At 45.3% G+C, this 9176-nt stretch overlaps 1 pseudogene; it reads right to left on the reverse strand.

The window, feature by feature from the left end:
* Positions 1-262: 262 nt before the first annotated feature.
* On the reverse strand, positions 263-6392 carry LOC136450214 (potassium channel AKT1-like; annotated as a pseudogene).
* Between the last annotated feature and the right edge of the window lie 2784 nt (positions 6393-9176).

Here is a 9176-nt window from a genome sequence, read left to right on the forward strand (position 1 = left end):
TAGCATTGCCAATTTGCCATGCTATTGAATATTGATGCTGACAAACTGCAAGGTTCCAAGATTGGGCTGGGGCTTTTCCCATCCAGGCCTCGTTCAAATGCTGCGTTTGTAGGCCGCTTCTCTAGCCCATACAGGGCTGGCCCATCCAAGAATGAAACTTGCAGGCGGCTTCTCTAGCCCCAATGCGCTCAGCCGTTCAGAAACCAATAAAAACTGAAATAACAAAAAACGAATTGAAATAGCAACTAAAATAAACTGATGGGATCAGTATCTCACAAATTCATTGACTCACTTCCATAGAACGCTTGATCTCAAAAGACAGAAAAAATCATGTAATTACATTTTGTGGGCCCCTTCCCTTGGAAAAGAGAGGGCGAAACTACAGTCTACTGGACCAACTGACTACAAATTCATTTCCAAGCTGGATACATCCTACAGCTTCAAAACTATCATGGATATACTTCAATTTACATGGCGGGCAGTTAGGGGAAAAAAACTATGGTGGGCATGCACATCGTCGTCAATTCTTCAATGCGGAAGAGCTTCATTCGTGACTTTAATCATTATTATATACTTACCCAGCTTGGATCACAAGGGCATATTTTCCCATATTGTGTGAAGTTGAAATAAGGGCACCACAGTTGGCTCACTTATGGTTTGGCCTAATTTGCGCAACATCTGGCACCCAGTCATCACTGACGAGAAGAATATGATCACCGTCTCTGATAAGCTCCACCTCATCAATCTCAGCAGCCCCAATTGTCAGGACCTTGGCAGGCTTGAAGCCGAACTTCTTTGCACCTAGTTCGAGAAGCTCAGTCATCGACCGTGGTAGGCGCACGAGCTTCCCTGCAGCGTTCCCCTTCTCAGGGCAGCTGATTGTCACCCTGATGAGGGAGTCGTGACGGCAACTTGGACCACCTGTTCCAGCAAGGCCTTTCGAGAGCAGACAGCCAGTGTCCTGTCGGGCCTGGGATGAAGAAATGACACCGAAAAGAGAATTTTGGAAACTGACCCTCTTTCTGAGGAGCTTCTGTGGAACAACTTTGCTGCGTACTTCGGCGTCTTCATGGTTCATATTTGGCATTGAGGGTTCACTGTTGAACCTCCCTATCAGCATAGGTGCCACTCTGCCACTTGAGGCATGCTGCCTATGTGCTTTTCGTGATTTAAAGAGAACCTGAATGTCATCATGGGCTTGCTGATCAGCTAGATCTCTTGCTGACCAGCCATTGTTGTCCTGCTTGTCGATGTCAGCTCCATGTTCCAGCAACAACTCAGCCATCTGAACATTCCCGTCACAGACCGCACGATGCAGCGGTGTGGTTCCATCTTTCGTTGAGCTGTTTATGTTGCCACCATAACGGATAATGTTCTCAAGCAGCTCAGCATCATTTTCCTCAACAGCGATGCAAGCATACAAGGCTGTGTCTCCAGATGATAGCTCTGCACCACTCTCTACTAACAGCTCTATCACTGCATTATGCTTTTCACATAAAGCCTCCCATAGAGGCACTTTTCCTTCGGAGTCTGTAATGGATGGAAGGGTAAAAGGAGGTGAACTTTAAGACTCATGGCAATCAATGAAGCATGAATTCCTAACTAGTAAATTTAGTTTTCTTGGTGGCAAGAATATCACCAGCTCTGGTCAATCTGTAAAAGATGTATCACAGTTATAGTTTTATTCGTACCTCTAGCATTGGGATCAGCTCCGTAGTCTAGAAGAAGCTTGGCACATTGTTCGTCTCCTTTGGAAGCAGCTATATGCTGTAAATAATGAAACGAATACTGTCAAATTTCTTGCTTAACAGAAATATGTTCACTCACACATATGAATCAATGGATATGCATATACCAGTGCCGTATGCCCATTGTTATCTGATTCATTTGGATCCAAACCACGCTTCAAAAGTTGATGTAACATAAAATCATCTCCTTTATTTACTGCAAAGCAGAGGGTAACTGGCAAATCCAGATGACCCCGCGCTAGCATGTTCTCAATCTCCTTCAGAACACCCACCATTACACTGTTGTCTTTCTGCTCTTTTAGTAACTACAACCACAATAAAAAAGAAAAAAAATCATAATCTCAGTAGTAGATTTAAAACCAATGGAATTTCAAAATACATTTTCACTATTGTTGTGGCTGGTGATTATCAGGACCATGAAACGAAAAAGTCATGCCACAGTTAACATGACTCAAGAACCTAATATACGGCCTAGTGATTACCTGAGAATAAAATGTCGACTTACACATATTGTTAAGAAAGATAATACAGGGATAATAATGGAAACCTGATCTAAATGAGTAAATGGGTTGGTTCAGCTTCCTTTTGACCTTTTCTATGTCAAAACTCTACAAGTACAAATCGAATATAACTGAAATATGCAACATCAAAGAAAATTAGGAAGAATAATGTTGTTCCTGTACCTGCATAAGGTTGTTCATTATTATTGTTCCATCTGCAACATTGGATTGAACAAGGCTGAGAAAGGCAGTGCGATTCATACGCAGAAGCTGGCATAATGATTTTGTTCGAACTGTGAATAGTTGGGGCCTATAGCAAAGAACCCCAATTTCTCCAACAACATCTCCTGCCTTAGCCACTCCAGCTATCTGCAGGTACCAGCATATTATGTTAAAAGGACAATGTGATCAATAAATTCACTGCCACTTGAGCATCAAAGCGCATAAGACTTGCCTGTTCTCCGCCATTTCGCAACTCTATCAACTCCTGTAGAAGTGACAAGCATATCAGAATGACCATGTGATTTGGTTTCTGCGCAATAGCAAAACTACTACTTTTCTTCCCCAAATTTATTTATGCATAATGGTATCCTTACCGCGCTACCAGTAACTAAAATATAAAAGTCTGTGGGTGCTTCATTCTGCAGAATCACGTCTTCCCTAGGTGGAAAATATTCAGCTTTCATCTCAGAAACCTTTTCCATGGAAAAACACAAAGCAAGATAAGTACATGATGAAGCAGTGGTAAAACATTTTAAATGGATACAAAATGGAACTTGCATAGCCTCACCAGTTGAAAAATCAGGTCATTGGACACCCCTTCAAACAAGTAAACCTTTTGGACAAGATTGAAAAATTGATACTGAGAAATGCTGGATCTTATAGCCTTAGGAAGCGAATCGAGGGTCTCTTGTTGTTGAAGACCTTCTGAATCTGTCCTGAACTTCAAGCTAAGATGTGAGATCATCTGATCTTGGAGCCGACTTGGTAACTGATTCCTTAGTGCAAAGCTGGTTGCTGCTTGAATTGTATCTCTCTTTAATCCAAAACATAACAGAAAAAAGCTATTAGGTGCAACTTCAATATGACTCTTATAAAGGTTGACATCAACAAAAAAGTGAAAAACAACTCACATATTTTCGAGTACGGCTGGTGCCATGGACAACCAGATTGGTCATGTTACCAATCAAATAGGCAGTCAATCCAAGGTTGAATAGCATGTAGAAAATGTTGAATATCATCTCCCTTGTGTTCTCCGCGTGCAAATCACCATAACCCACAGTGGTAAGAGTAGTGATTGACCAATACACTGATACTACATAGCGAATCCACAAACCCCGCTGATGAAAATCTGGCATCGAATTGCCAATCCACGTATCCCTTGGGACAGGATACCTATCAGCGAGAAGATAGTAGAAGCACGCTGAACAGTGGACAGCAAAAAGCGTGACCTGCAAGATCAGAGGTAAGCAAATAAGCTGTCATTCGTCAACAATATTATGATTTACAGGAGAGTCTCAAATGAATTGCTTACTTACACATATGAGCTTTGCGCATCGAACCCAGAAGTAATTGAAATGTCTATCTTTCTCCAATCTAAAAAGTAAGAAGTTTTAAGTGAAAACATTAGCTAGACTTTTGAATAACAAGACAAAATCGTGATAAACGGCACTATACAAATTGATTATCATGCAATAAAGCATTAGTCTCATATACACATACACCTGCGCTCAAAGCACATACACCATTGTTAACATACCTAGCAAACAGAGAGCTGACTCTACGGAGACGCCATAGACGAAGCATGTTGAAAAAATCCATATGACCTGAGGTTTGGTGGTAGTATCTTCCGAGCAAATTCACTTGGGATGGTGGAGGCCACGTCAAGAACAAACCAACTGGTAGTATACCGCCAAGCTATCCTTTTTGGATCATCTTCAAGCAAGTATGTCATTCTATCCAAGTAAGCTACAAAGAAGGTCAGGATGATGTCGACTGCGAAGAACGCATTCACGACATTGTCCACTGCAGCTAGGGCGCCGGTTGGTTTCCGAATGAAGCCAAACTCAAATGGGGAAACCCATGCAGAGTATACCACAAGAATTATGAGAAAAGTCTCCCAGCATCTGCATAGAATCAATAACCATCAGAACCATTTCTTCGTGTTGTAACTAAAATATCATTTATCACCAGCAAAATCGTCCTGCTTATGCAAGGGTGAAGCAACAATATCTATGCAAAATTAGTTTTGTTAACTATTAAGGCATAATTGCTGTCAGTTAAAACTACTACTGAAGTAGTGCTACAGTGACTATGATTACTACTAACTATATAGATGATACCTTCTGAAAAAAGAACACTGCAGAAAAACTGACCAATTATGTAATCAGAGTTTCAATCTTCTGTAACGATATTACGTTTGTAAATAAATTATGTAAAAATCGGACACAGCCGACACTGATTAGAATAAAGTAATAAACTAAAGTGCACACCAAAAAAGTTGACCAATCATGTAAGAAAAACGGGCAAAACAAAAGCTACCCTGGAAAACACAGACATGTCACCCACCGTAACTAAACAACTCAGTAAATTACAAAACGATTCAGAAAAGGTTTTCCAGAAAAGGTTTCCCACCAGAATCCCGAGAATGAGCACTTTGGACAACGAATCGTTGCATAAAGAAGCGCAGAACGTGAATAGAAGAAATGCAGAGACGTCACCATCGATATCACGCCTCTCTTGTCTCTCTAGAGTTAAAGGAAAATTAAAGCTGATGCGAACGATCTAAGAAACCAAAGTAAACAAAATCAAAGCAGAAGTGCGACTTCTAAAAAAAGCAAAACATAAACAAATCAATTATTGACTTCAAAAAGGAAAAATAATTATTCAGTCCTGGTCAAACCAAGAAAGCAGTAAAAACATATAAAAATCCATTATCTGTTTACAATCGAAGAGAATTGGAGACAAAAAAAGAAAGAAAAAAAGAAAGAAAGCAGTGCACGGGTACAAACAACTTTGAGCTACAAAAAACAAAAGAATTCACAAGCCACCCCTTCTAATTCATGGAAACATGTGATGCACTTTGGAACTCAACAATTAGTGAACCACATACGAAGAGAAAGCTCGGCCGCTATCTTCATCCAGAACTACAATACTCCGAGCAACTCTTCGCCGACCATCACCAAAATTAGAGCAGGCAGAGCAAGCCACCGGTGATGCAAAAGCAACAGGCCAACAATGCAACGACAACAAGCCACGTTTCAATCCAGCCCACAGAGATTGAAACCGGTAGGCAGGATGACACAGCTAGGCAAGCAGAACCGAACGGGAACTAGTAGTAACGAGGAGGACGCGGGCGCGGGCGCGGCGAACCTGTATCGGCGGTCGTAGGGCGAGACGATGAAGGGCCTGAGCTTGACGCGGCGGTTGCTCCGCGCGCCGAGCGACGGCAGGATGCCGCTAGAGATGCTGTAGTGGCTGCCGTCCCGCGACAGCTCCCTCTCCAGCGCGGCGCCGCGGCAGCCCCACGGCCCGCACGCCGCCACCCTGGAGGATCCCCACCCTGCCATTGCCCCCCACCGCCTCTCGCCGTCTGGCGGCGATGCGGTAAACCCACCCGGGGTTTACGGTTACGGGGAGAGAGATGGGGAGGGTCGGAGTCGGAGTCGGAGCGCCCCCGAATCTGGTAGCCTGTCTGTGTGTGATTAACTAAGGATCGGATTGTCTAGTCAATCTTTCCCCTCGTGTTTCTATCTATTTTCAGCTTCGCCGCCGCGGCGGAGGCGTGGCCGTGGGAGGAGAGTTGGAGCGGACAGCGGAGTTGGGTTGGGTGCGGGGGCAAGCGCGCGCGCTTGGCGCCGTTTTATGGAGTGGCGTCTGAGAGAGGAGCCGGTAAGATGACACGGGAGGCCTTTCCGGGACACGGGATTTGCCTTTTGCCCGGCTGCGCGCCTGCCCGCTCGCGCGCACTCTTGGCCGCCTGTGAAACGCGGGAGGGGGTGCCCACGGATCGTTTGGGCGCCGCGGCGCGGTGCCGCTGGGCTGGCGTCTGCCTATCTCCAACGCTCCGTGACAGGGCAGCGGCGAGGCCGAGGCGCCAGCACCCAGAAGGCAGCAGCCCAGAGAGGAAATAACATTGTTTTAGAATCGGCCGTATCACGTTTGACGAGAGATATTTTAACTCTTATAATCACGATTATTATATATAAGTATCCGGAAAGAAACTCTCCATTATCTAATAGTTAAAAAGAGACGGACAAAAAATAGATGACTAAAAAATAGGCTGAAATTTTACCTGCAGGCCGTCGAGTCACCGGGGCTCACGCTGCCCTCCGCGCGCAAGGGCGGTGGTGGCGCGGTTGCGAACCAGCTGCCGCGCTCCTTCCACCCGTCGGCGGTGGCACCGGGATCCGTGCCGGCGTCGCCGGTCGACTCGCCTCTGCGCTGCGTCCCCGAGCAGCTGTAGCACCGGCATTACGCCGCGTATAGCCTCACGGGCTCCTCCTCAAGCCAGACGTGCCCACGTCCGCGCCGAGCAGGGCGACGAAGCTCGAGCAGGCTGCGACGGTGCACGAGTAGGCTGCGGCAGCGGTGCGCGAGCAGGGCGGTGGCGCTCGAGCAGCACGACGCGCGTGACACGCGAGCTGGGCTGCGGCGCGAGCAGCACAGCTGGCCGGTTGCCGGCGAGCCATGGCTGTGAGGATGGAGAGGGAGGGATTGAGTCGATGACGCGTGGGCCCCACATATCTATGAGATGGAGGTTGCGTGTCAAAACCGCTCAACGTCGGTCAAAACAGCCTTGCCCCCGTCCAGATGTTAAAATTGAACGATTTTGACAGTTGGGGTATCGGTACTAAGCGGTTTTGTAGTTGAGGGTTAAAATTAGACCGACACCGTAGTCGAGGGGCCAAAAGTAGACTTAATTCTAATTTTATTTATGTTCTTTCCTGTTCCGATTAGAGTCGATCGATCATAAACTTTTTTCTATACCTTTTTTTAATACTAAAAAGGCAAAATATCTAACAAAATTTCTGCCAACTTTTTTTGTCGCCTCCTTTTGGTCTGGTACCTTTTAAATTATACGCGTTTTTAGCGGAGACTACTAATCCTAATCATTATTAGTGGAGACTCAAAATAAAGTTCACGTACAACACATACACGCACAAAATAATAAATAACAGGCCAAACAAGGGTAGGAAGGAGAAATACGCATAACTTAGGCAAGTAATTGGATAGAAAGTTGAATCCAAATAGAAATAGAGAAAAACAACTACCATAAATACGTGATTGCACCAAAAAAAAAAACAAAAAAAATCGTGGGCTCAGGGAAGATGTGTCGGCGAGATGCGTGTGCCAGACTGCTAGCCGCTTTGCCTTCATCAAAACTAAACTAACTAAGGCGTTGATGCCGTGTCGTCGCCCTCCGTTGCCCCGCCGAGGCCGCGCGTGCTTCAAGCGCTGGTCTTGGTCCCTGCAGCGGCGGGGGTGCTCCTCAATCTCCAGCAGGTGGAGGCAGCAAAAGAGGAGGATGAGGAACACGTAGGCGTAGGCGACGACGACGATGGTGACGGCGGAGGGGTCGTCCGCGAGTTCGCCGTCCCAGTCGCTTGCGCGCTGCGCGAGTTCGCCGCCGCAGCCACCCGGTCATCCACGAGTGCACCGTCCCGGTCGCTCGCGCGCTCCACGAGCGGCCACCGCAGCCGCCCTCTCGTCCCCTCCCACAGCCGCCGGGCCACGGCTTCGGACACCGAGGACTGCTTCTGATGCGATAAGTTTTTTCGGGATTATAACTGCATGCAACAACACGTAGCCTGTTCGTCATGTCCACAGTGGCAGCTAGCTTGGGCAAGCCTGCTTGCATTCATACTTGAGCGCTTGCACCAACAAACAGCACCACCAAAAACTCTAGGGACAAGCAGCATGCGTGGACCAGCGTGGGCCTTCCGAGCTCAAGTTCAGCATTTGCATGCCGATGACATTGAACACACATATCTTGACACATTCTTAAAGTAGCTAGAAAACATTTCTATTGTGTCATCGCTCTATGCAGTGCTTATATATAAGTTAAGCAACGTGTCCGGATATGATATAGAATTTGATACTTAAGATGGAATGACGGAAAAACTTTGTGTCCAAACACTAATTGGTCGTGTATTAGCAGACGATATATATACATTGGTTCACGTGCATTGCTTCTCGAAATCAAGATCACGAACATATTTTCTAATCTATACCTAATATTAAAGAACCAAAATTTTCGCAAACAAATTTTCGACCAGCACAATGACCAGTAGCCTTTCATCCCACCAACTGCTAAGTTTGGTTGCACAACGTCTGTTACAATGCTTGAACATGTTTGTGCATATATACCAGTGCAATCCTCAACTAGAGCGCCCATGTGGAAATCGAGAGAGATCTTCGTCATCGTAATTATTGACACGACAACAACTAACTCTCTGCGAATTTAAACCGATATTAAAATTACATATCTGGCATTGATGGGGCATCAGAGAAAGTCACAAGACTCGTAATTTAACCCACCAACACATGGATAGTATGAAAATTGAAGTTACAATATATTTCTATGCCTTATTACAACATGAGAAAAAAATTATCAAGGTTTTGTTTTAATTCAATATACATTTAACAAGACATTGTTATATTACTACCAATATTATACTTTCAAATTTTAATAGAAAGAATAAACACTGATGTCTTCATTTTCCGCTAACGTATTTTTTCTCTCCCGTTGCAACGCACGGACACTTTTGTTAGTGTAAAATAAATTGTGAGACCGTGTAATATACAACAACACGCTGCTTTCACTACAGGAATCGGCCTCTTTGCCGACTGCCGAAAGCAGTCGGCAAAGGCTGAAAAACGGTCGGCAAAGGCTTTGCCGACCGTTTTTCGCCTAGGCAGTCGGCAA

The sequence above is a fragment of the Miscanthus floridulus genome, chromosome 5 (assembly GCF_019320115.1).
Source record: "Miscanthus floridulus cultivar M001 chromosome 5, ASM1932011v1, whole genome shotgun sequence".
Lineage (NCBI taxonomy): Eukaryota > Viridiplantae > Streptophyta > Magnoliopsida > Poales > Poaceae > Miscanthus > Miscanthus floridulus.